Source organism: Erithacus rubecula (assembly GCF_903797595.1).
Source record: "Erithacus rubecula genome assembly, chromosome: 6".
In the NCBI taxonomy this organism is placed as follows: Eukaryota; Metazoa; Chordata; class Aves; order Passeriformes; family Muscicapidae; genus Erithacus; species Erithacus rubecula.
In genome coordinates this window covers 53,308,613-53,336,414 of record NC_136688.1, presented here as the reverse complement: position 1 = coordinate 53,336,414, position 27,802 = coordinate 53,308,613, and positions in this window count along the sequence as shown.

The window sequence follows — 27,802 nt, the reverse complement described above, 5'->3', positions numbered from 1 at the left end:
ATTAGAAACACCTTAATGGAGACTTGTTTAGCTCCCACTCAGCCAGGCAGGACTAAAGGACATACAGGACTTGCTGCAATATTACAAGTCAAGGGTTGTCACCCTGGTCTCCTACAGTTGCCCAGGAAAAAGCAAGGAATAAATAAAATTAAAAAAAAAAAAAAAAGGCCAGGTTTAATAACTCATCTGGAGAGATTGCAAACCTTTGCTCTGACCTGGCACACCTTCTAACCCCAATTCTACTCCATCCTTAATAGCAGAACTTATTGAAATGTCAGGAGATGATCAGAGTCCTGACAGATAAAGCAGAAAAACGCCCCTGCTTTTAGATGCTAACTTCTCCTGCCCCTGTGTGCATCAGCAGAGAAATACAGACATCTTTGCAAGCTTTGGAGAGTGAATGCTTTTCCCTGTTTAAAGCCCTGAAGAAATACTCCAGTCAGGATGAGGGTGCCTTGGAGAAATGGGTTATTTCTGCCATTTGAATATATTCTTGTGTGTTTCCCAAAAGATCTTATTAGGCCTTAATATAAACAACAACACCAAACTCAAAGAAAACCCCCAAAAGAACAAAACAAACACTAAACAGCTTAAGTTGGTTTGATAGCAAGCAAAGGCAAGCAAGAGCTGAGGAAACTGTCTTGTCCAATTTTTTTCTCACCCTTTTCCAGACAAATGGCTTCCTTGTACTCTGCACAGTGCTTGCAGACAGAGCTGCAGTATTATTAGTAAGGTTTATTATAGCATCTTGCCTTGAATGGCAGCAGCAGAGGAATCCCCACTGGGTGACCCGGGGTGCAGATGAGTGCAGGAGCTGTGTGATTCACTGTACATAGCTCAGTGTGAAATATTCACAGCAAACTCTTTGGCTGGGAAGAACTGGGCCTCTTTCTGTCTTAGAATACAGAAAGCTAAGACAGAAAGCCTCTGATCTAGATGGCATTTCCCAGGGTTGAATTATGCTTCATGACCCTGTTTCCCAAACACGTTTTTACCTTTTAGAAGTGTGTGTACAAAGACTGCCTAACACCCCAACTTTTAAACTGAAGTGCTTAAAAGGGAAGATAGGTCAGGGGGAGCTATTTCTGCTCCTCAGCTACACAGTCAAGTACTTCTAGGACATGGAGTACATAGAATAATGGAACCAGAGAGGGGTTTGAGTTGGAAAGGGCCTTTAAGGTCATTTCATTGCATCCCCCTGCCATGGGCAGGGATTCCTCCCACCAGACCACATTTTTCAAAGCCCCAACCAACCTGGCTTTGAAAACTCCTAGGGATGGGACAGCCACAGCTTCTCTGGACAACATCTAGAGCATTCATTCATGTGAATGAATTTTCAAATAATTCTCTGAAAATATTAAAATATTTCCCTTTGTTGCATCTTCAGAAATTTCAGACTGAGTTGATTGTACTTCTCTGATAGGAAGAACTTGCACCAAATCTGCTGCATTCACTCAGAGCTAGAGTCAGCCATTTCATTGCTTAAAAAGTCAGTGATTATTTGATCACTATATCAATGTATCAGTGAACTCTAATTGTTATCACTTCAGTTTAAAACCAGAAGGCCCAGGTAAAGGGTAGACAGAAATCTGACCAGTCTTGTCAAGGCTGAGGTGTCTCTGAATATGCCATAAGAATGAGCTTTAAGCATCTCTGAAATCTTAGTGTCAAACCCAACAGTGTTTGGTTTTAATAAAATGAGCACTTCCAGAGAACAGCATCAAGCAGGAAGAATTTTCAAGATATAATTTTGATTCTTACTGGCACTAGTTCCAGAGTTAGCTTCTCAGCCCTATTCTGAACATGGCAACCAGACCCTTTCCAAGGGAACTGTGTGCACTTTAGAGATTATTCTAAAACATGTTTGAAGAACTGTACATGGGTTGGAACTACCAGTGAGGGAGAGGAAATAAAAATAGAAAGGAGAAAATTTGAAGAAAAATAGAACAAGGAAAAAAAAATATCACAGCAAGGAAGGTATTTCCAAGGTTTCACAGAGCTGATCTGGGAAAGGTCACCAGAGGCTGGAGATAAACAGGTTATTACAGCCAGCCATGTAAGACATGCCTGTGAGTGATGCACACAGCAGTTTGAGAGGATCTGTCCCCACACTGTGTGCTGTCCATAAGGAGTTAACAGAGGTCTGTGTAGGAGTCCTGGTGCTTTACCCCTTTGGTTGAGGTTATGGAGTCTGCCCAGGAGCTCACAGGCTGGGTGGAAGGGGGAGAGAATAAAAAATAATACCTGTAGCAGAGTAGTTGAAGGAAGAACCTCAGCCAGTTGTGAGAACCAGAACACAGTGATTATGTAGATTATTATGTTAGATTTATTGCCAAATATACTACAGTATCTAAACAACAACTCTGTCATCTATTACAATGGATTGTCATATAATCAGGTCATGGTGCTTCCTGTTGAATCATGATCTTCAGTGACACCTCCCTGCTCTCTGAACTTCCCAGAGAAATCTTGGTGCAGCTTGGTGCCCTTAGTCAGACATTTGGCCAACAATCCATGTCTAAAGGTTTATAATAGAAGCAGGTTTGGCTAGAAAAACATGTTTGCAGTCTTTGGCCTTCCAGAATTCACAATTACAAAGCACCTATGGAGCTACTTTAGGATTTATCTCTGTGTTTGAACAGATCTTTGTGCTTTTACTCAGCTGTATATGGGGTGGGAGAAGAGGTGAGAGGGAGGGGATCCACCAATCATCCTGAAACCTTGCAAGATCAGTTTGCCCAATTGACCCAGTCCCCAGCAGCATTTTATCCCCTTTTGCAGGCCAATATGCACCCAATCACAAGCAGCTCAACTTCCCTTCTCTGGAATTCATTAATTATATGAGCATCCAAACACCTCTCCTGCAATTCCCACCTGGTACTCTTACCTTAGAACAAACCACATGGCCCATCACAGACTTTAGAAAGGAAAAATACTTTGTGTGTGTGCAAACATGCATGAGAATAAAGATGTGATTATGTTTCACTGCCATCATAACATCTCAGAAGACAAGATGAGGAAAGTAGTTCGGATGTAAGTGGGACAAGGTGATGTGGGGTGGGACCTGTCCACTGAGGGCTTTTTGTGTCACTGATAATTTCAGGCTTTGATGTGAAAAAAAGAAAGGTTTGCTTAGGGTGCAACTGCTCTCTTTGCAATGGCTTCTGCTTTAATCACACCTCTCCTTCCTGCCACCTGCAATAGAAAAGGACACACCAAGGATTGTGAAGTAACACTAACCCATCCTAAAAAACACTAGGGGCAAGTCAAGGGGCACTAATGACTGAGAAACACATCCCTAAACTCACATACAACCACCTGTCTGTACCCACTGCAATGTCCTGCAAACACAGCACAGCACCCTGGAGACAGCCAGTCTGTGGAAGAGCCCTTCTCCTAAAGTGGCATTACCTGTATCAGCCCAAGGGGCAAAATTTTGGGATCCCAGAGATGCTCCTGAGCAGGTTCAGCACTTTCTCCTGATCACACTGTATTCAAGATTCATGGACCACACTCTTGGTGTCTCTGTGAGAGAACAATGCCACACCCACCACATTTCTTCCCTTTATGGAGAAGTGGATGCCCAAGTTGCTCATAATTTCCATGTAGGCAGTTCAGTCATTGCAGCATTTGCTTTCACTTTCTATCAGGTAAGAACACATAAAACTAGTTATATTTCCCTCTACTGAAAGTCATCCAAGAATGAAACCAAAGCAAGAATGACATCCTGATGGAAGAGGAGAACACCCAGACAGTCCTGTCCTTTTCTCTGTGACCTCCCTGTCTGCTGTACTGCAAATACTTATCTCAGGTTGAAGTGCTCCATTTCCTTCCTAAAATCTCTTTCTTGTGCTAGTAATCAGGGCAATATAAAATGTTCCTTTTAGACCATCTGGAAGCCACAGGAAACATCAATTAACTGCATATATTTGAATCATAAATACATTAAGCTAGAAATTTCTACATATTCTAAAAATGAAATCCTATAAAGATTTTAAGCTGTGCAATATTTAATTAAGTGGTGGTCCCAGAGTGTGGGGAGCAGAATCATGTCCCTGGGCCATGGACAGGGTTTGTCACAAACCTACACAAGCCAGCCCCATCAGCAGTGCAGCTATGAAGTTTCTTTCACATAGTGAGCTCCCTGTCTAGCTGGTGCAGCCACATCACAAGCATTTCATTTATAGCCTCTTTTGAAATGCAGAGGATTTTTTTGGGTGACTCCAGCTGAGCTGCTGAAAAATAAAGGAAGTGTGCTCCCTACTGTCTGGAAAAGCTCTCAGTGGAGCCTACCAGTTTGATTCAAGCACGCTGGTCTAAAGCACCAGTTTAAAATGTAAGGTGAGCCCTTTCTGTGTGTGCCTGCGACACGTGGGGATGTCTGTGTGCATCTGAGCCCTGCTCTGTTTAGCCAGCCCAGCCAGCAGCCAGCAGCAGCCCGTGGGTGGCCTCACTTTGCAGTGGGAAGGTGAATGAGAAGGAAACATGCTGTTCCCACCCTTCCTGCGGGGAGCATTGGCTTCAGCTTTGCTTGGTGGCCTCCAGCATGTCACCACGCCTCGCTTTGCCCTTCCCTGTGGCTAGAGCAGGGATTGAACGCTGGGCACAGCTCCTGGAGCTCTGGCTGTGAGCTGGCTGCTCTGGGAGCAAAGAGGTGTCTCTGCCAGCACAGGACAGAGTTCCTGGTTGCAGCATTCCCTGGCTCTCTGGAGAGCAGGAGGGAGCTGCGAGGGGAGGGCTGAAAACTCCACCAGCACTTCCCTGGCAAAGCCTTCAGAGCTCTGCTCTTGTGCAACAAAAAGGGTAATGAACACACACTGAAGAGGAGGCTGGATTTGCTGTGTTGTGCCCAGTTCACCTGACAGTGCCCTGTTGAAAAGAGGGGTGGAAAGTCATCTCTGTTTGTGTTTAATTCACTTGGGAGCAAGCCCCACGAAACTCTAACTACTGTTAAGGAGAGGGTATGGTGGAGAAGGAGCTGGCTAAAGGGATGTGGCAATGGCTGATGCTAAGGTGAGAAATATGTCAGAGAACAGCTATTAATGGAGATCATTAGGGGTGATAATGACTAATATTTGCATTAGTGAACTGAAATAAATATTAAGGGCGTTATTAATGGCATCTTTTGATGGCACAAAGGTAGGAGCCATCATCCATGGAGAAAAGAATTAAGGATGCAATATGAGAAAAACTGAGTGAGTTAAGGAACTGGAATATTATTAAAATACTATGAAATTCACAGTACATAACTCACTGTACAATGTTCAGGGTCTCGCAATGAAGAACTAATGACAAAACCTTTTCTATAAGCTGAGAACTCATCTGCTCGAATTGAGTGAAGCAGATAAAGACCTGTGCACATGAGGTTATTATGGGATGATTACATGCTGCCAACGTGATGCAGCTGTGTAAAAAGAAAACGTGGTCTTAAGCGGTGTCAGGAGAGACACTGAATGTTGCACAAACTGACAGTAAAACGTCAGGCCGTGGTAGGGAACAGAGCCTGACGGAGACGGATGGGAAGATGCGCGATGGAAAGGCGGCTCTGAGCGCGGTTCCCGCACTGAGCTGGCGGCTCTGGCTGAGCACAGCCCGCACCGCCCGCACCGACCTGTCTGGGTCACGCCAGTGCTGCTCCAGGAGAGAAGCGCTGCGGAACCTTAGCGGAGTGAAGCTGGAATCGGGGTTCGGAGCTCGGGGAGGAGCGGCAGCAGGAGGGAAAGCGATGCTGCAGTGCCATCGTCTGTGCCTGAGCAGCATGGCAGGGGCCCGGGAGCAGCGCTGCCAGCCTCGCACCGCTCCCCGTGTCCCGGGAAAGGATCCATGAGTGCTGTGCTTCTCTCCAAGGCAGGGCGGCAGGTGCGGCTCTCAGCTGGGAGCGCCGCTGGATGCGCAGGGCGACACCAGAGGGACTCTGCCACTGCCTCTGCCAACAGCTGGGTGAAGCTGGATCGTGTTCGGAGTGAAATCAGCTGGGAGAAACAACAGCAAAACACCCACAACCTCTGCAAGGGGAAGAAAAAAAGGAAAGGAAATGAAAAAGGAAAATTGGAAAGGGAAAAGGGAAAGGAAATGAAAAAGGAAAAATGGAAAGGGAAAAGGAAATGGAAATTGAAAAGGAAAGAGAAAAGGAAATGAAAAAGGAAAAATGGAAAGGAAATGAGAAAGGAAGAGGGAAGGGGAGGGAAGGGGAGGGAAGGGAAGGGAAGGGAAGGGAAGGGAAGGGAAGGGAAGGGAAGGGAAGGGAAGGGAAGGGAAGGGAAGGGAAGGGAAGGGAAGGGAAGGGAAGGAAGGGAAGGGAAGGGAAGGGAAGGGAAGGGAAGGGAAGGGAAGGGAAGGGAAGGGAAGGGAAAGGGAAGGGAAGGGAGGGAAGGGAAGGGAAGGGAAGGGAAGGGACAAGCCCAGCTCAATTCCTATCTCTAACATGAACTTCACCATGCAGTGTCTGAGCTGACTGGTTTGCAGCAGTCCCTCACACATCAGACTGTGTCACCTTTTGCTCTGATAGTGGGGGTAGCACAGAACGAATGTCATTGTGCCACTCATCCCTTTGGTCATTATCTTACACCAGTGTTAAAGAAAAACTGCAAACATTTTCACTTCAAGTACATGCTTTGGCTCATTAATCCTCAACAGTATTGATTTTCTGACATGTTTTTTTCAGTTAATTGTTCCAAATGGAGAGGTGCTGCCAAGGCTGCAGTGCTGATACATATCCCTCCAACCACACACCTCAGGAGAGGATGGAAGGTCCATTTTTTAGCTACTAAGTGTATCTGTAACACAACTCGAAACCAGCTGTCTCTGTTTTGCATTTGCAAACGTTTTTCAATGTAGGTTGATGTTAGGCCCTGCCAGCTTCTGCAGCAATGCTGCCAGCAGCTTATTAACAGGCCAATTGCCAATTGCCAATTGCTCAACATTGTCATATTACACCAGAGCCTAAAAGTCTCTGCAATCACAGCATCCATTTTCACCATCATCTAAGCATCCATTTTCACCATCCTTTGCATATATTTATGATATTTTTTTCTTACAAAGTGTCCTGTTGTTCCTCTGTTAAATACTCCACCAACCATTTGGTGAAGAAAAGCATTAAGAATAAAGAGAACAGTCACTCAGTACCACATTTCTGAAAGCAAACTTGTATGTGATGGATCCTTGGTTAGCACTGTCTCTGAGTTGGTGTGACAGGAGTGCCCATCCCAGCAAGAGCTGTGTGGGGTTTGCCGGGTGAGGAGATCAAACCCCTGAGACCCCAGGTCCTGTCACACTGCACACAGCACTGACAGCCCTGGGAAGGGTGGAGTGGAGGAGTGAGGGAGCTGTTCTTCCTCTCAAAAGTCATTGGAAGCCTGGAATGTAGCAAAGCTCACAGCAGCAGGACCAGGCCAGAAAGTGTGAGGTGATGTTTGAGGTGTCCTGCAGTGGGCAGGCAGCTGGCAGGGGCAGTGGGAGTGCTGTGGGTACCCTGAGTGCCCAGCCCTCACTGCAGCTGGCAGTCAGGGCTGTTCTCCAGAGCAGAAGTGCTGCCCAGCCAGTCTGCAGGACACAAGGGACAGCACTTCTGCTGATGTTGGAAGATTCTGTTTCCCTCTGAGCCTCTTCTCCTGCCTGTCCACCAGCCCTGATTCTGCTTCTCCTGACCTGTCAGCCCCTCCTGCCCTGCCCTCTGGGACAAACACTGCACAAGCTCCTGGGCAGAGCTTTGGTCCTCATGTCAAAAAGTCCAAAATAAAACCAACAAACCACAAAATCAAAGACCCCATGAAGTGGCCACCCAGATCTTTCAGTGAGCATCACGGCATGTTATCCTTGATGCCAAACCTCCATCTCTGCAGGGTCACCCCGTGGCATCTCTGCCCTGGGAGGTGAGGGAGAAGAGCCCTGGTGACCTGAGGGGAAGAAGGAATGGATTTCTCCAGGAGAGCAGCCCTGATGACCTGAGGAGGGAGGGCTCTTGTCTCCAGAGGCAGCATGTGCCTCCCTCAGACATTAATTAAACATTGCCTCCTGTGCTGTGTGCCACAGATAATTGCCCTTAATTCCATGTGCTGATGCAAAGGAGAGGTAATAACTCCAGTGCCTGTGTTACCTGCCAAGGGCCTCATTGCTGTCAGGGGATGCAGCTTGACAGCCCCACTCTGCACCCCCAGGGCTCTTGGGGCATTTGGGGACTGATGGTGTCAAATCATCCCCCGTGGGGCCCTGAGCTCCTGCTGGACACCAGCCCTGGAAAGAAGGCAAGGATTTGCCAGTGGCTGGAGTGTCAGAGTGGGATGTTTCAATCAGAGAGCTTTCTCCAAACTGAACCACCTTTGGTGGGGGGAAGAGGGATGCAGGACATCCCTTCCAAGGATGTGTGCCAAGGCCAGGGGAAAGTGCTCCACACATTTGTTCATGGTGTTGAGGGTGTAAGACACAGCAACCCACATGGGTCCCACATAAGGGGTTTACACACCCCAGAAAAACCAGAAATGAGACAAATTAAGATTATCCACACTCCTTAAATACTTTTTTCCATCTGTTACCCACTTTTTACACCTAACCATCCCCTCCACCCAACCAGGCATTCCTGTTGACCCTTCCCTTCACAGCACCCCCATGCTGTCTTCCAGATTTTACTTCTCTGCCTGTTATTCTGCTTTCTGTTCCCTCACCTCCTCATTCATGACAGCTCAGGTCATGACAGCCATTAAAAAATGTTGAATTATGAATCTAGCCACAGAATGGGTCAGGAAGCAGAAAGCTAGAGATGTTCCACAGGTAATTTTCTCAAGCTTAGTTTCTCTGCCTAAGCTGGAATAACAATTCATTACTACACTCCTGGCTGATCTGAATGATATCTCAAGCACACAAAGATATTTCCCTGGAGACTCTCCTATCCCTCTCTTGCTTGTCATGGCTCAGGATGTTCCTGAGCCAGAAGTGACTTCTGGCCACTGGACTCAGCTGCCAGGGACTGTCATTTATTTGCTAAGGCTGTGAGAGAGCAGGCAAAGAGGCTAAAAATACTGTGAAATACTCTTTACATGGATTTTTATTATCTTTTTTTCTGAAGGTGTATCATGTTATGCATGTTAGAAGAAAATTGGGCACTACCTGCCACAGATAACAGAGCAAAAATCTCAATCTCAAGGTGAAATAATATACAGAAACTGGCAGCCAGACATGTTTCCTACAGAAGGAATCCAGTACTGCAATATCTGGTCAAAGCATTGGGATCTTTCTGCAGCCCATGTTTACAGCTCAGCCCAAGTTGCTGAGATCTGTGGCTCTGGTCCAGCAAAGCACATATTTATCTCTCAGCATGTGAGTAATCCCATTCACTTCATTTGTACCACTCACACACTTCAAGATAAACAAATATTTGTGTGACTTGTGGGATATGGCTCTCACTGAGCCAGAAGAAAGAGAGGTGATTATGCAGTTCCATGGGGAAGAATGTTTGGAGATGTTTTTCTCTTCTTCATCCTTGCTGTATGAATTAGAACCCTAGTTAATGCTCAGTTAGTGTTCATGGTTACTGCCACTGAGTCTGCTTTGGCTGATAGTGACAGGAGTCTTTGGGGATTGCCTTTTTTTATTTTTTTAATGTCTGCAGTATTATGTTTCTTTTAGTTAAACAGATCTCAAGCCTGGGAGAAGTCTTCATGGGAGCTTTTCATCGTGTTCTCTCACTCCTATAATTAAGTGAGCTCTGTAAGCATACAGAGTACATTGCAAAATGAGGATTTTTTATGCATTAATATAGGTGCCAGTGTTCACACACTGGGGTGTGTGTGTTTATGCAGATCAGTATTTTGAGCAGGGAGAAGCCTCTGTTGGCTGCACACTTGATCTCCCTGCTGAGATGAATGACATGAAGTGCTGTGAGACACATTATTCCCATTCTTGCCCCAGGCTGAGGTTGCCAATGCTCACATTACAGGGAGACCACTTGACCCATCTCCACTTACCATGTGCACATGAAATACACTTCATGATTTTACTACAGACTGTCTGATTTGCCTCCACGGGTCAGCCTCTCACCTTTCATAAATTCCAAAAAGAACAACACCTTCTGGGCAGCAGCCAAAATAAGGACTGCTGGGGAATCTGATATTTGTTTCATGTTTATATCAGGAGGAGTCAAGCAGTGATAGATCTCCTATCACTTCACTCAAGTTTCTTGCTCTGGGTTATGGGATGAGAAGCCAGTTGCTCCAAAGTTGTGTAAACTTGTAGAAGCTGGTAAACTCACAACACACAAGAACAAAAGGTTATTAAAATTTTCCTTTCTCAATTGGTCTTTGTGCTTAAAGTGGAAATTCTCTCTTTTACTCTCTTGTCTTCTCATTTCAGGGAAAGCAGAGAAGTACATAAACCCAGATTTTAATATGTTTTGTATTCACTTTGTGTGACAGAGTTCATTGCAGAGGCTTGTTGGGATCTCCTGTTTCTTCTGGAAAGGCTCTTTACACTCTTTATAATTTAGTTTTTCTCCATAGCTACACCATTTCTTGGTGTTTGCCCTAAAGACTGAGGAAGAATTCAAGACAGCTATATCCTGATAAGAGCTTTGCTATCTATTGCAGCTGCAGTTGGCATAATAAGAAGTGATTTCTTCTGGGGTGCATAAGTTAATTTTTCTCCAAGAGCTCAACGATGTACAATTAAATTTGTGGTTTAATGAGACAGAAAAATGTCATATCATTCCCATGAATTAGAAAGGTACAATGCACTTCCCAATAGGCCAAGTCAGACTTATCAAATTTTAAATTAACCATCATTATAGCTCAGAAATTATCACAGATTATTCTTCCAAGACCTGTTAAAATGAAGATTTAAAAGATCACATAAATAATGCCATGTGCACAGTTTTAATTTCCAAATTTTAGGCCAATAGAAGGCCTTGGATGAAGTCTAATTAGGCACATGGGTCATAAGTGAAATGCCAAACCCCAATCACTGTCAATGGAGACAAAATTCCAGTTAAAAACTCTGACACTTTGATCCTAATAATAAAACTGGCATTTTAACCACATTTTTTTTCATTTATTTATGGTCCAATCTAAGTGTCTTATATAACCAGGGCCTCTCTCTTACTCAAACCCCACTAATTGCCCTAACCATGCCAAGTTCCTGATTCAAGAATGTCTGGTACAGTAAGTACCACAGGCCAGTCCTACAGTACATGAAAGCTATTTTTACCAACCTGAAACTTCTGACCAAATGAAATTTTGCTTATAAAATACGTTCTGTGCTAATTTAAAAAAAAAAAAAAATTGACTGTCTACATAAAAAGCATAATTGGCATGTTAACTGCCAAAGTGGGCAAGAAGAATGGTCATCTCATAGAAATTTGTTTGCATTACTCATACTTTAATTTCTTTCCCATTTCTTCTAATAACTCTACTAATCTATTGTTAGTCTTTAGATCTTTTAAACACTCTTTGCAATGTTTTTGTTCAAAGGCAACCCTAGATCAGTATAATCCAGTTTACCTTAACTATTGCTGAAAAGTCTGTGGACAATATTAATTTTTAGCTCTTTTCATAGTTGGATAGATATTATCTTCATCTTACACATTGAAAAACTAAGTCTCTGGTATTTCTTTTTGTCTGCTTTGATTTGCTTTAATCTACAATGTTTTCACACGTACAATCTGGGTTTTAGCTGCCAAAACCATAATTATTTTGGGAACACTGAGGGTTAAGCAGTGAATACTACAAGAGGAAATTTACTGTGGAGATTTCTGCCTTGACATCCCACCAGCCTCCGCTTTTCACATGAATTCTCTGCTGTTATCCCAACATTACCCATGTGTGACCTGCTCCCCACCCCAGACTCCCTCAGCAGGTAGTTTCCACCACCACCTGGGCAATTTGTGGGCTATGCAACCACCCCATGAAGGAGAGAGTGAGTCAGCCTACAAGTATCTGAGGGAAAATTAATCTTTAAGATATGGCACTTAGAAAAGGATAGATATGGGTTATCTGAACCATTTTATACATATAAAAAATATGGCATCAAAGGAGCTCCCTTAACAAACATTCTCTCCACCTCTGCTTGCACCCTTTATCTGGCTGGGGAGCAAATTAAGCTGCAGCAGCAGGAACAAGCAGGGGAGGTGTTAGCACAGCCCTGAGCACCTCTGAACCACAGAAACCCCCAGGACCACCACACTGGGAACTCTCAGCAGCCAAAATTCCAGATCAGATGTGCTCTGATGCCCTTTCAGAGTCTGCATGGATCTTCAGTACTCTCTCCAGATCTCTCAGATGGCAAATTCCCCAGACCAGATCTGTAGTGGTGTTGTGTGGATCAGCTTTCTTCACGTTAATGGAGATTAGGCACATAGGAATAATCAAACCTCCTAGGTTACTTACCCCATTCCTGCTAACCTTGCCATCCAATCACCAACACAATCTGTTTTAAGAGCACTTATCCCATCTGTGAGAATATTCCCATATTTTAAACAAACTAATTCTTTTAAATTTTGCTTTATAAATTTCCACTATCTCCGTTTTTCCTTATGAGACATCCTGTATATGCAGATTATGGTTTCTTAAAATGCCTTTCAGCTACTTTTTTTTTTTTTTTTTAATTTAGGAAACATTATCTCTAGCCCTTTAATTAACCACACTGCCCATCTGCTCCAAGCTCTCATCAAATAACACCATTCTCAGGGCTGTGCTCTTCATCTAGTGTTCAGAGCTATCACACTATCTGGCCTCCACGATAGCCAGCCTGCTGTTCCAGGCCAAGGAATCATCTCTGCTTCCATTCCCAGGGCTGTGTTACTCTCAGGCACTTTGCTATTAGAAGCCTGCTTTCTCCAGTGAATCATCATCCCAGTCCTGAGCACAGGCAGCATGCAGCCTGATCCTGAGGACCCTTCCCAGGAGCAGAGACAGGCAGTATCAGTCTGAGACAGTAGATGGCTCTGTTACAAGCCATTGCAACACTTTTTGGGTCTGTGTGTGTGGAGGGGATGATCTTTTAACCCTGCAACTTCCTTTTTGCATAGTGAGTTTATATCCAAATCCATCTCTCCTCTGCATGTGTCTGCTGTAGATAAACTGTCCAAAGAACAGAGCTCATCAAACCCAAAGAAAATCAAATATGTCAAAACATGACAGTTCCCAGGTACTTTTCAGTCAAATGCTAAGAGAAAGTGCTGTGACACCCCTGAGTATTAAGTCATCAGGATGACAAAATCAATTACCTCCATCTTCCCTCAGTTTGTCCTTGCTGATGCTGGCTAGAGTTTGAAGATGCTCAGAGAGGTCACAGCTTTTTAGTGTCATGCTAGACACACTGATCTTTGTTGCACAATATAATTTTTAATTGCACTTAACTGTAAGAATGGCCATACTGGATTAGATTAATTACCCATATTGTCCAACATACTGTTTCCAACAGCAACCAACAGTGATGCCTAAGGAGGACAATAGGAACATGTCAAGGAACTATGAGATACCCTGAGTAATTTCAGCCCTCAGCCATTCCTGCTCCAGGGATATTCTAAATTGGAGTAGTCTTTACCTATTCAGTAACCTTCAACAGATTTTTCTTGCATGACCTTGTGCATCTTCCTCTTCACTCATTTAAGGCTTTTCCATCAACACCCCCCCACACCAAGAAGTTCTACAGCTCATCTACAGCATCTCTAGAGTGTCTCTTTTATTTGTTCAGAGCCTTTTCCTGGCATCTTCATATCCACCCCCAACTCCTGGAGTAGAAGACTGAGTGGACAGACAGGTTCTGCTCCCCTTCTTTGTGTAGTGCCTCATCTAAGAGATTTGTGTTGCATTTTGTTCAGTTCTGTACTTTCTGCCCATGTCCACATCACAGGTCCAGTATTAGGACTGGAGAAACACCCTGGCCAGGTAATTCACATCTCTTGTGTGCCTTGCTGAATTTCCACAGCTGAAAAATCAGGATATTCTACAGCTGTGCCAAGAGATTGAGGGGAACTGTGGTACAGTTCATGACATGGCTTATAAACCCATTGCTGCCAGCACCACTGCACTTCTAGCCCTGGTAATGATTTTTCTCTCCATTTTCTGCCTTGGGCACCTGTTCAATTTGATTTCAGCTCATGAGCAAGAGAAATTCTCACCACAAACTGGAACCAGGTCTCAGACTGTGTTTCTTGTCAGGCCAAAATGACATTCAACGCCATTACAGGCAGTTGTAATGGTAGTTCCTGCTGAGTAATCATGGGCACCAGGCACTTTGTACCTCTGGAAATGTCTCACTAATAGCAACATGTGGGAGGAAGGAAGTGTTCCCTGTGGAGCCTGACACATCACTAATTCAGCTATGATTAAGTCTCCCTGTCCATCAGAGCCCTGTTTCCTGCACTCTGTCCTTCTCACTCCTCTGGCTTTACCTGTTCCTTCTCTTCTCCAGGTTTGTGCTTTACTCTGCTCCTGGCTCTGCTTCTGTCCTTTGGAAAACATGCATCTTGTCTACCTCAGGCCCTCTGGATTTCTTTGTATAATGTATTGAAAAATTACCATCTCACGATCCTAGATCTGCCTTTAGCAATTGAAATATTAAAGTCTCCACATCTAATCTTCTGCATGGTAAAAAAACTATCCAGAGAGATATGGTTACTCCAAAATCCCTCTGTGAAGTGCTCAAACTAATACTCAAATACCTGGAAGGAGGGGACACCGGCACTAGGCACATTGCAGAGATTTCAGTTCTTGTCTTTGATATGAGAAACATGCAAAAGCTGGCAAGAGAGTTTTGCTAAAGAGTGTTTCAGCTCCTCTGGGTGTTTTGCTCAGTGGACAGGCTGCAAGGCTTTGTGCTGAACTGCAATAAACAGGAAGCATTAACAATAGCTCTGAGACAAGAAGGCTCCCCTGAAAGTCTGTTGCCCAGATATTTGGCTGGTGCTAATCAGAGCCATTCAACTGGGCTTTGGGGAACAGCATTGAGTACATCAGAGCTACTCCCTGCTCACGTATTTCTCATGAAAAGAACAGGTGACAGCAACAGAAGGTAGTGGGGAAATTTAATTATCCAGCTGGATGTTTCTCATAGGTCAGAAATGAACTCACTTTCCAACCTCATTGCAATCTATGCAGTAAATATCTGCTGTTTTGTTGGCATTTTTGAACCACCCAGAGGAGATGCTGGCCTGGTGCATCCTCTAGGATGGCTAGATCACCCAATTAATCATTTCACCACAGAAAAATTATTCTTTTCTGTGTTAGTTCCCAAGTAGCATCTGATTCATAGTCTGCAAAACAAACCAGAGGAGCCTGGTACCCGTGGCCAGCCTTGGAAGGAGTATGAGTGCAAAAAGTGCAAAGCAGAAAAATCCCTAAACACTGAAATAAGTACATAAACATACATTTCCACTTCCTAGGGGTCAGCTTGCTCAGCTCAGCCACCACTTGAGCATTTTATCCTTCATCTACTTCACCTAGCAGTAAGGGATTTTATCTTCAGGCAGATGCTGGTGCCTGTCACAGCCAGGCTCAGGCTCTCAGCTGCCTTTAGATGCCGCTGCAGCACAAATAAATACAGCAGGGCTCAGCCTGGCAGTTCCTATGTGGAACCCAGCCCTTGCACAGGCTGCCCTGCATGTCAGAGTCACGGGCAAAAAGCACCAAATTCATCACAATTACACCAGGCAAGAGCCATGAAACTCCCGTGGATCCCCATGAAAGAGGCTGCTACTTTGGTTTTTTGGAGTTTTTTTGTGTTTTGTCAATTCCAAATCCTGTATTATTCAAGTGATCTGATAATTCCCAAGCTATTCCTTTACCATGTGGTTTTTTTGGTACTTAACTCCCTCCTAGAAACAGGGCACTGCAGTTGAGCTCTCCTGTCCCCTGTGTGGGCAGCCCCACAAATGTCCAGCTGCTTGATCAAACACTTCCCCACCTCCAGCCTTGCAGGTGCTGTGGGTTTGTTCCCTCAGGGAAGTGACAAAGTTACTCCAGACTTTACAAAGTGTGCTAAAAGCTGTGATTCTTCATCCTCACCAGTGCAAGAACTATGAACATTGAGGTGAAGTGGTGGAAGAGGAGGATGGAGCTCCATGAACTGCCACGCTGAAGTTCACCACTCTTGAGACTTCTGTGGGTTTTGGTCAGTGTCCCAAAATGGCCCTGACTGCAGCTGCTGGCTTTTCCCATGGATCAGGGGATTTCAGTTTCTGCACCCCATGCAGCCAGTTTCTCTGCTCTCTGCTGTGAGAACAGCCCCTTTGCTATAAAAGCTTACTCTCCTCTTTCTCTCTTCTGCCCCAATTTCTTCTCCCTGTTAAGTGAGAACTTCCTGGTTCCTTTTTTTTCTCCATCTGAGTTTTCTCCCTTTCTCTTCAGACTGCAGTTTCAGATCCCAGACCAGATTCATCCTCTGAATCTCTGACATTCAAGCAGAGCCTGGAATGAGAGCCTCTTTTCCTTGCTGCATAGCATTTTGCAGTGATATGGACAGGAGGAGTGGAAATATCTCAAGAATAACTCCAAGCTGCAACAGGCTCAAACATAACATTCAGTAATGCAGCAATTTCATTAAAATAACCCAAATTCATCAGTTATGCAAAGCCTCTCCACAGCACAGCAGTGAGTCAGTGAGGTTAAACCAGAACAAAACCCTGTCCCTGAGATAGGCAGTGACTTGCCCACAGCCCCGGAAAGAACAAGAGCAAGATTTGTTTTGTGCCCACGGATATACAATTTCTGCCCTTGGAATCATTTCCTCGAAGGAAAGGGAGAAATTAGAGGTCCTGCTTCCCTTTCCCATGGGGAGAGCTCTGATGTTGTCCTGCCTGAGGCACGTCATGAGCTGGGTAGGAATTGTTTATTGGGCATCTTCTGCTCACCTGTAGGACCAGTCTGGACTGTGGCTGCTGCCAGGGGACACCTGGGCACAGCAGTGGCCAGACCAAACATCAGCCCATGAGCACGTGCCAGGCAGGTGTGGCAGAAACCAACCCCATGGAACACTTCTTCCTATGAGTTCAGTGCTCTGGAGCATCCCTGAGAATCTGATGTCAGAGCTAAGGCAGTGGGGTGTGCAGGGAGACTCTCTCCACGTGCAGGTATTGGTGCTTCATGTCGTGCACCCAACTCTGTAAACTGTGCCCAGAGCATTTTAACTAGGCTGGGTAAGGGCTTGCTTCTCATATTGCTTCCTGTGATTTTGTGCATTGTTACTTCTCAAGTTGTTCAAAACATCTAAAGGAGGCTGAAGCAATTACACTGCAACTTAAAATAAAGTCCTAATTTTGTAATCCACTTCCCCCCTCACCCACACAGAAAAAATCCACAATAAAATTTAGTGCATGAGAAAATACAGAATATTCCACCTACCCTTCAACAGAGCATGTATGAGCACAGCCCTGTAACAGCCAGCACCAGGCTAGAGAGCTTTTCATTAATTCAGAATATATATGGGCAGAAGCTTGATAAGCAAATAGCAGTGTTCCCAGCACACCAGCCAAGCCCTATGAAAACTAAAAACAATAAATTTATTGAAAGCTTTTTGAAAATAGGAGGAAATTATTACTCATTTGAATTCTGCTCATGTTAAGGTCAATGGTCTTTTTTTCAGATTCTGATTGTTAATATTAGATGAAAGGACATTTCCTTTACATTGTATTTATGAACTCTAGTGGCACAAGGAGGATAACAGCCACATACATTGCACACCAGAAACATTTCTCAATTTTGCATTGTTTAAGGATTAGTTCATTACTCATTTTTTCCTTTGACCTTTAAGTTAAGACCAGGGTTATTTAAATGCATTTGGCCTGATTGTGGTTCTAGAATTTGTGTGTGGATACATGATTTGCATTCAGTCAATGCATCTTAGACAGTGCACATGGATAAGAATGGTTTGAAAAACACTGGTCTGAGGGGATTCAGTTAACCTCATATCCTGTATGATGGAGGCAAAAATCCCAAGAGCTTGTAGGATGGGATGAGTATCTTCAGTATCTTCTGTTGAGTTTGCAGAACAAGCCCTGTTTATGCCTCTAAGGTGGAGCACTACAGCATTCAGCTGAATCTGCCTGGCTTTGCATGCTAAAAGTTGCCAGCATTGCATAATAGTGTGGGTATTCAGGAGGAAATTTTTGATTGCTTTCACAATGCTGCACGAGCACAAAATTATGGTCTTAGATTTGCTGTGGCTTTCTGCTAACAGCAAACATAATTTGACAACTGCAGGTAGCCCCAGAGCCTTTTGTGTGGTCTGTACCATGGAATAATTATCCACAAGGCAATATACTCCTGGTGGCACTTCCATTGCTCCCAGAATTGCCTCCCTTCACTTAGCTGGTGTTACTGTCATTTCACAGAAAGGCAGTAACACTACTCAGAAGTTTTCTGTTTGTGTGGCAGAAAAAAAAGAAGCAAAACCCTCTCAGATTTGCCTGTGTTTAAGTGCTGGATATTGCTCAAGGTACCTCCTTGCACTGGGAGATTGCTGACAGGGACCAGAGAGCATTGTCAAACTTTCACTCAGCAGTGGAACCCCGTCAGACCTGCCCTGATGTCTGTGAGAACCTGGTCTGGCTGTGGGTTTTCCAAGTGCTCCCTCCTTCTACATCAGCTGCCAGCTGTGTGTCTTTGTCAGGCACACAACAGAACTGTGTGCTGAGCTCCAGCACTGCTGGCAGCTCTGAGACTTCCACCAGACACCTGTGAGCAGCCAAGACACTGCTCTCATTTTTCTGGTGAGAGTGACACCAGAGCACATCCTTGTCCTCCTAAAGGCATGACAGCCTGTGAGCAGCATGGTGAAACACCATAAAATTTTAGCCCAAATCCTTTTTCCCCATCTTTTCCTTTTGTTTTAATAATAGGATGTGGCCTTCTCTTGCCATGTCCTCATGCACACACCTTCATCCCAGTTTTGGCAGCTCTTAAGGAAATTGAGAGCATGTTGCCATTTGTGGGTGGTTTGGAAAGATTTAGAAGCCTCAGAACCATTCTCCATCAGAACTGATATCAGCACAGCAGCAGCTCAGTCTGTGTCCTGCAGTAATTGCTAAAGGCTTCTAGAAAATGCATGAAATTAGCAAAGGCATTTTCTGTTTTGATTTAAAAAACTCTTGTTTTCTCAGAATCAGAATTCAGCAACAAACTCTATGTTTGGGTATCACTTAGAAATGTTAAAATAAGGAAAAAATTATCAGCATTCTAACAGAATGAGGCAGGCAGCCTTTTCCTTACACTTTCCAATCTCCTTTGCTCACACATGATGCACAACAGCAAAGCTGCACAGAGTATTTTGAACAATTCTAGTTTGTGAAGATCTCCACTAAAATTTTAGTCTCAAAAAAAGTTTTAGGGGTCTCATTCAGATTTCAGAGTTGTGGCCTAAAGAAAACACTGGTTGCTAAATTATTAGTAATGATCTGGACAGCCACAGCTCATTTCACATTAGCAGTCACATTGCCATTGTGATAAACAGTGTAGATTTTATGTGAAAATTCACAGAAAAGGCATTTGGGGGATGCTTTGCAGTCCCTTGAAACAGGGCAAAGAACACTATTTTTCCCATTAGCCTTCCAAACTCAGATGTCTAAGGACAGCTTACAGTGAAAGACACAGTGAGGGTGTCCCGAGGCTGCCCCTGCTCCAAAATAACAATAATACACAAATAGCTCAGCTATTGAATAGGTTTGGGTAATCCTTTGTACTTTTAGTATTTCACCATCTGCCATGTCTAAAAAGAAGTACATGTAGCCAGGAGCACTGTGAAAGACAGGCAGGCAGGGATCATGACCCCTGCTTTTGACCTTGATGCTGAGAACTCCCATCTCAAAAGAGATCTAGGGCTGCAAACCTGTCACTAGTCCTGCCCTTGGGAGCCAGACAATTGCCAGGGCAGATTCGTCTCTGTAAAAATGAGAAACTGTTGTGGGGGGCTTAAGGGGAGGAGGGAGTGAACACCAGAGAACAACAACTGCATTTCAAATAACCTCACTTACTCCTCTCAGCCCTCCTATCAGCATTTCCCCTCTCTCATTTCCATACTGAAGGCAGATATAAAGCTGTGAAAGATGTTCAAGATGTGGCACCCATTTGGAAACCTCCCAGGCAGTTGTACTGACATGTTTTTAAAGACTGCCTGTAGGTCTTTCGTCTGGATTAGCTGCACATTCTTCCCCTGGCTCCTTTTCTGAACTGAAGAGCTCCCTCACTTTTATCCATTGCAGGACAAAGTTCCCCTTGAATCCCCACCTTAGAACTCTCTAATTTACACAATAGAAGAGACTTGCTCACCACCACTTTACATCTGTATTTACACAGAGGGGCACCTGGATCCAAGAGAAGTTCCTTTTGGGGATTGACTTCCCTTTGCAAACCAGGAGTACATTCCAGAGCTTCACTCACTTTAAGTTCACACCAAATATGCAGGTTCAGCTGGGTTGTTCATGAGAGTAAGGCAAGCAAGAGCTGGCCTCCTACTCGACCTCACATATGAGCAAAGCCTGTCTTTTCTTTTTTATAGATTTTTCTTGAGTGCCAGAAGTAAGCAGAAGTTTCTACTTTCAAAGGAAGGACTGGTGGATACAACACACTGATCTTGCTGTCCTGGTCTACTTCTCTTTCTGTAGGTTGTTTTTTTATTATTGTAGAGGAAAATAACATAGATGGAAAAAAAATCAGGAAGGTCTTTGCCAGACACATAAAGCTGAGGTGTTCATGTTTTGCAAATTGTGTATTCTCCTGTCTGCTCATAGATAATGGAGTTTTTGACATCGAGCCACAGAAAAACAGAAAAAATGTTGCCTGCCTTGGCCAACCTATTGAAAGAAATCATCTCCTCTTTCCAGTTTGTTTCCATTCCCCTCATTAATCCTGCTTTCCTGCCCAGCTTAACTCTCCCATCCTGTTATCTTCACTTTGTGATGTTTCACCCAAGACAAGGCTGATGCCTACCATAACAAATTCCTCTGAGAGACCTGGCAAAAAGAGAACATGACAAGAATCTGCAGGCAGATAGAAACCTGAATGGCTGGCCTTAAGCTATATTGATATTTCTGTAGTGATATACACAGAGACTGCAGTAAAAACCTAGACCTTTGGCTCACTAGGGCCAGTTACTTGTTTTTAGATGTGGCTGCTAATCAGTCTTTCAAAGGAAAATGAAAAGTCCCTGTATTACACTGAGCTCTGGTGTATTGCTATAGACAGGAATTTTCCCCTGACCTTACAAATCAACAAGATATGTCATGCTTATTCTGATCTTCTGGTATCCAAATACCTACAAATATCATCAATCAACATCAAACAACTGAGTCCTACTCAAAATCCAGGGTAGCAAACATGTGTATGAGACTATGTAACTGGGTTGTTGGTCATCATATGTTGTCCTTTAAAAATGTTGTTTTCCCTTCATTTTTGAAAAGTTGAAATAAATGATCTGATTGTCTCTGACCTAGCAAAGGGAAAAGAAATAAAAGCAGCTGGGTAGGTCAAGAAGGAGATGAGTCATTTAACATTCAACTCATCAGGAAGGGCCAGAAATCTGGACTACAGGAATTAGGACAGCTGAAAGGGAGTAAGGCAATTGCAAGAGTATTGGACCTTTATCCAAATCCCTTAAAATGGCCTTTGGTTCTCACAAAGTCAGCAAAAAACTGGCAATGTATTGCTGGAAATGCTTGACAAATGTGGAAAAGAAATTGCTTTTAACACAATGTTCAGTGGAAAATGTCAGTGCTTCATTTGAAAATATGGGCTGCTGTCTTGAAACCTGGAAGGTTTTAGCAGAGAAATTGTTGCAGCAAAATACAAATTAATGTAGGTGAAATCAACAAGCTATGAAAAATGTCAGAAGACCTCTTAGCCTGACTCAATGTAGACTTTTTAGATTTCTTATCACTAAAATATAGTGTACAGTCCTAAATCAATACACTGAAACACTGGCAAGCATCACTAACAATACATATGCTTTCATTTTACTCTTAGTGGCATTAATGTTAGAAAGAGCAAGCTGTGCTCTTTTATATGTATCTGATTACTTCCATTTACAAATATGGATTTGCTTTAGTAGTGTTTTTCTAGAACAGGACACACCCTGCAATGCTTCACACTTTTCCCCCTATAAATCATACTTAAACTCCTTCCCCTGGCCAAAACTGACTGCTTAACTTCTGATCACTTCCACTATTTCTGCTTCTTATCCACTCTGTTGATTTCACTGTCCAGAGGTTATTAAGGTCCTAGTGATGTCTCAAACCAAAACCAAGACACTGTGGATGAATCAAAAAAAAAACTCTGAGTCCACAACACCACAGATAATGCTTTAAATACAACTGTGCAGCAAGACAGCAAAATAACTGAAAACTTTTTTTAGGTCAGTGAAGATCAGGTAAAATTGGAGGCAAGCAAAGGCAGGCAAACAGTTTTTGGATTAAGCACACGGGTTTTTTGCTCTATGATTTTGCCTCAGGTTCATTTTGAAGTTTATAAGTTGTTTTTTTTTTTAATTATAGTTCCAGTGCTTGAGGTTTTATTGGAATTTGGGGGATTCTTTTTTCTTTTTCCTGGGTGAAAGGAATATCAAAATAGGATAAATGCTCAGACAAACTGGCAGGAAATATTTTCTGAAACCAAGAGGAACAAAGACGAAGATGAAAGTACCAGCAGTTCACATTGTCCTTACTAGTCACTGAGGATAACTATTTTTTTGATGTGCAACAAGAAGGAATGCAAATCCTCTGAAGGACCAAGGGCTAGCACTGTGTTGCCCAATACACAACTCCTACCAGCTCACTGCTGAATGGCAGCACAGTGGGATGTATTCAGGTATCCCAGAGCATCAAGAGAGCAAGGAATGCTTCAGAGAGCCACTGTTGTGGAGTCTCCATCCTTGGAGCCACTCCAGCCTCAGCCAGGTATGACCCTGAGCAACCTGATCTGGCTTTGAAGTTGCATTTGGCTTTGAAGTTGGCTGTGCTGTGAGTGGGTGTGTGACCAGGTGACACTGAGAGGTCCCTGCCACTCCAAGGTGTTCTGTGGTTCTCTCTAAAGCTGCTCAAATTAGTTCCCTGTGCAGCCAGAGTGACACAAAGCAAGGCAGTGAAAATGCTTTAGCACAGAGCCTGTAGCCAGCAGCACAAGTCTCTTTTTCCAAGGGTGAAGACAAGATGTGAGAGTTGCTGAAGTAATGATGATCTAAGGACATAAACAAGACAGTTGTGTGGAAGGTGAGATAGCATCTCTTTATTAACCCAGCTGATAACGGTGGAAAAACAAAGATAAGGATTAGGGAATGTAAGACTTTTTCAGGTCTGCTTTTTTTTCATGTCAGGTCATCTTCAGTTGATCTTGTAAATAATCATAATTATTGCAGTGCTAAACTGTGGAGAGAGGTGACTCTATGCATATAATTACTTGAGAAAATGAAGAATGTAAGATAAGGCTTTAAAATGTGCATTAAGGAGAAGTACAGACTGATGAAAAATGAAATTTGAGTTTGTTTGGAGATAAAATACAATGTAAAGGGAAATTCTGCAAGTTGAATTTTTAATTTAATTTGAAAATCAATTTTAATTTTCATTTCCTTGGGAGACTCCAGTTTGTACAGACTGCAAAACTACAGTTCAGTTCACTGGAAATGATGGTGTCTGGTGAAGACAATCTCTTGTCTGGGATAGCAGAGGACATTTCAGGTCAGAACTAAGAACTTTGCTATCGGTAATGTTCTTCAAAGAGCTCCCAAGAGATGCACTTGCCTCATGTCAGCCCTGTGAGTCACTCTTTTACACAAGTAATAAATGTATCCAGATTACATATACTTAATGCAAGAAGCCAGGCTTTATATCTTGTTTTTTTTTTAAAGATGTCCTATTTCCTCAGCTGTTCAACCTGAAGACATCTCCCCAGTGCTGTGTGGCAGCTGGGTGTATCCTGAATCCAGAGCACTGTCTGACCCAGTCAGGGCAGGTTTGTAGTTCAGACACATCCAAACCTCCCATAGTTTTGCCCTTAGATTACCCTCTAGATTATTTGGGAAAAAGTCCCTGCCATTCAGCAGCAGAATAAATTATCTGTTTGGAGTTTGAGGAGAGCCCCAAAGCTTCCTTTCCCCTCATTCCATGCAGGTCAGCACCTCTTTTGCTGCCTCTCATTCTCTGTGCATCAGCTGAGCCTGAATCTATCTCCACAGGTTCCTGGGGCCCCTCGTGCCTTGTTCCCAAGAGTTGGTATTTTTAAAGAATCCAAGGCTGCAAGAGGGGTGGGCTGCATATGCCCAGAATAAGGCAGGCATTCTGAGGAAAGCTGAGGTGTGCTGGTGGGAAAAGGCACAGAGGAGCCACATCCAAAGCCCAGTGGATGAATGGCAGGATGTGCAACGCCCCAATCTGATGAAGCTCAGCGCAATAGGATGCTCAGAAGCTGAAGGCTTTGATACCTGAACCCTGTAGCAAAGATTCCCTGGATGCCATGAAGGTGAATTGAGGTTAGCAGGGAGCAGATAAATACAGGAGGGTGCAGACTTCCATGCACCTGATGAGGGAGCACAGTTTGCTTTCATCTAAGAGGGGCCCTGTGTTTTCTAAACACTTCAGATGCTGCGTTCTTGTTTTGGTTTGGTTTTCATTATTAAAAACGCAGCAAATGAAACCCCCAGAGAAGAAGCTGGAGGGAAAGCTGCTCCCACATTTTCACCTCTAGGTGGATTGCTTGACCCTGCCCACAGTCCCACCTCGAGTGAGTAACAAAAACATAACTCCCTGTGGGACATGGGAAGATACAGGTTTTATGTACCAACAGAGTGTGCCTCAGGAAAAGGCATGAAATCATTGCCAAGGAATTTCAGCAGTTTATGTGCAGCTCCAAAGTAATCATCTTCTGTTTATTGCCTGGGTAAAACCCTTTCTTTTTCAGGTGCTGCATATTTGACTTCCAACCTATCACAGACAAAACAGGCATTTTTTTTTCTTGCAGCTGCACTCTGGATACTCAGAAGTGCCCTGTGCTCTCTCAGATTTTCCCTTATTTTCTCTTTATTGGCATAATTTCCTTCACTGAAGAACTATAGCAACATACTTTTTGCACAGGAAACAATGACATATACCAGGGCTACCATGAACATCCTGTTATCTCTGAGCAATGCTCCCTATGCTTATTTTTCACTAAAAATACTTCCAATTTTCAGACCAAAATGGCTTGAAAACTCATTAGTTTACACAAAGCTGTCCAGTCTTACCAGGCCTGATATTTGTCTGAGTGTAAGCCTATGAAATTCATTCTTAGTGAATTATGTCTGCAGGGTATTAAAGACCCTGTAGGGAGGGATGAAAGTTGCCTCTAACTCTCCGCTCATGATTTAGGCAGTGACACCAGTGCCAGGTGCCCTGCCTGAGGAGAGCAGCACAAACCACCCCACTCCCTGTGTACACCTATTACATGTTCCAGTGGTGCACCAGCTTCAGCACGTTTTCTGCAAAGAAACACCTGATGGAGAACATTTTTTGACCCCTCCACAGACTCCAGATCTTGAAGAACATGGTCTCTTCAGTATGGGATGAGAAGCAGCATCTCAACTGACAAGTTTGTGCCTAGCCTGTGAGTATCAGTCCTTGGGTGCCAAGGCATGGAGAAATCAGGCTAGGAACATGTTCATGTCATGTTCAGACCCCCTCAGTCCTGGCAATGGCAAATTAAATGAGTTGAAGGTATTACAGACAGAGAATCTGCTCCTGGGTGCCAAACTGACTCAAATAAGGCTCAACATATAACACCATCAACTGGAAAGATTTACTTGAGCAACAAACCCTGGCATTTCTTATCACAAGCAAGTTGTGTCCCAGACAGTGCTTTAAAAAATCCAGGTCCCTCTGTGTGGGCAGTGCCTCCTGCACAGCCACAGTGCAGTCCATCCCCACAAGGGCTTGTGCCCACCACTGGCATGACTCAAGCTGTCCAAGAAGTTTGCTGATTAATCTCTGATTAATGCCAGCTAATGAGCAGACACTGGTGGGGTGCAGGTGGTGTGTGCATTTGCTCAGACCACTCAGGAATGACTTGGATCACCCTTTCAGCAGTGTGCTAAGATGGAAACACTGTAAAAGACTTTGGCAAATAGGAGTGTGCACCTTGTGAATGTTACAGCCACCAAAGTCGTTGTGGGTCCCTGTGACTAACCAGAGCTCTAAGATTTTAGCAGGGGTTTAATTTTGTAGTATCTCCTAGGGGCATGTGGGAAAAGCATACTTCCTATAATTCCTTAGATCTTGTGGGGAACTGAGACCTGTGTAAGTATTAATCCCAGGCAGTTATTCTAGAGGATTTTGGTAGAAGAAAGTACAGAGATTTCATACTTGAGCACTCTAGGGCCAAAAAGAGCTGACCTAAATGTCCAATCTTCCAGAGACTCTGACTCACTGGTTCTAAAGATGTGCTGGGGTCTGCTGAATGGCACCATCTCTTCTCTGGTGACACCCCAGGAGTCTGTCAGGAATGACATGGCATCCCCTGTCTGCCCTTCCCCTCACCCTTCTCCTCCATCCTCCACCTTCCCAGCCCAGTGCTTGCTGCCTGCACTGGCAGTCCCAGGACATGCTTGTGTCCTGGACATGCTCCTGGTTTTAGAAGCTGCAAAACGCTGCTGTACTGAATTAATGTCTCTTGCAGTCTCAGCCTCCAGCCATGCTGCTTCCAAAGTACAAAGAAAGGTTTGTTAACAAAGCACCAGATACTATGATTTTAAAAAATCCCACCGTTTGCCTTGTGCTGGGAAATCTGTGGGCGTTGGGGCGAGGTATATATGCACATACACTCCTAGTGTGTGCATGCATCTTGTAGAGTTCTGCATATCTACATATATATGGATCTGCATCAGCTTACACATATGTGTACATGCACAGGTTAAGCTTTATCTGTAGAATAGGCTAATATGCCCCCTTTTTAAATGAAAAACAAACATTTATTGCTGACTTGTGAGGCATATTCCTTTGTGTTGTTTTTTTAACTTGGCCAGTTCTTAGAGTACAATAGTACATTGGCCATCTGTGCAGAGGAGAAGAGGGGTTTAATGAATAGACAAAGCAGGGAATGATTGACTGATTGGGACTGTTTCCCAGTCTCATTCATACCAGCCATACAATGGAATCACTCCCCATTTACACCGCCAGAAGTGAAAGGAGAATCACGTCTGTTTTGAGTTCATTCCTCAGAAGCTCAGATCATCCTCCTGGGCAAAAGACTTTAAAGCACGTGCTGCTGAAGCCAGGCTATCTGGTTTATTCAGAACATGCCCCAGCCTTTTATATGTGCTGGTAAAATTAGCTTCTCCTCGGCCCCTCTGATGGTGTCATGCAGCAGACGTGGCCTTTGTATAGGGCTAGGACAGTTTGTGTCCGGACAAACTTGTTTATGCAACCCAGTATGCCCCTTCCTTTTTTTGTCCCCATGTATAATGACAAAGTTCTAGGCATGTGGGCAGATCACTTACTTTCCCCTTTTGTCAGAGTACAAATTTACAACAGCCTGTTTGCATACCGTGCGCTGGATTTTAATCGAGTTCACTGTAAGGAGAGATAATAAAAATGAGAACCATGATTACTTCACAGTTGATTTCATTTGAATAAAGAACTGCTCAATGACAGATGGTTTCTAGAGCTGCTCTATATGTGAGCTGCCATGATGTTGAATAGTAAGGAGAACAAGAAAGTATGCTGCTGTGGTCTTTGGGTCCTTACTTTGTCTTATCTATATTCATGTTTTATTCACAGAGGAAATTAGACTCCACACCATTTTTTATTCAGAAGAGAAGCTTGGAAAGGAATAATACACAGTATGCAAACCTGCCAGCTTCTCTC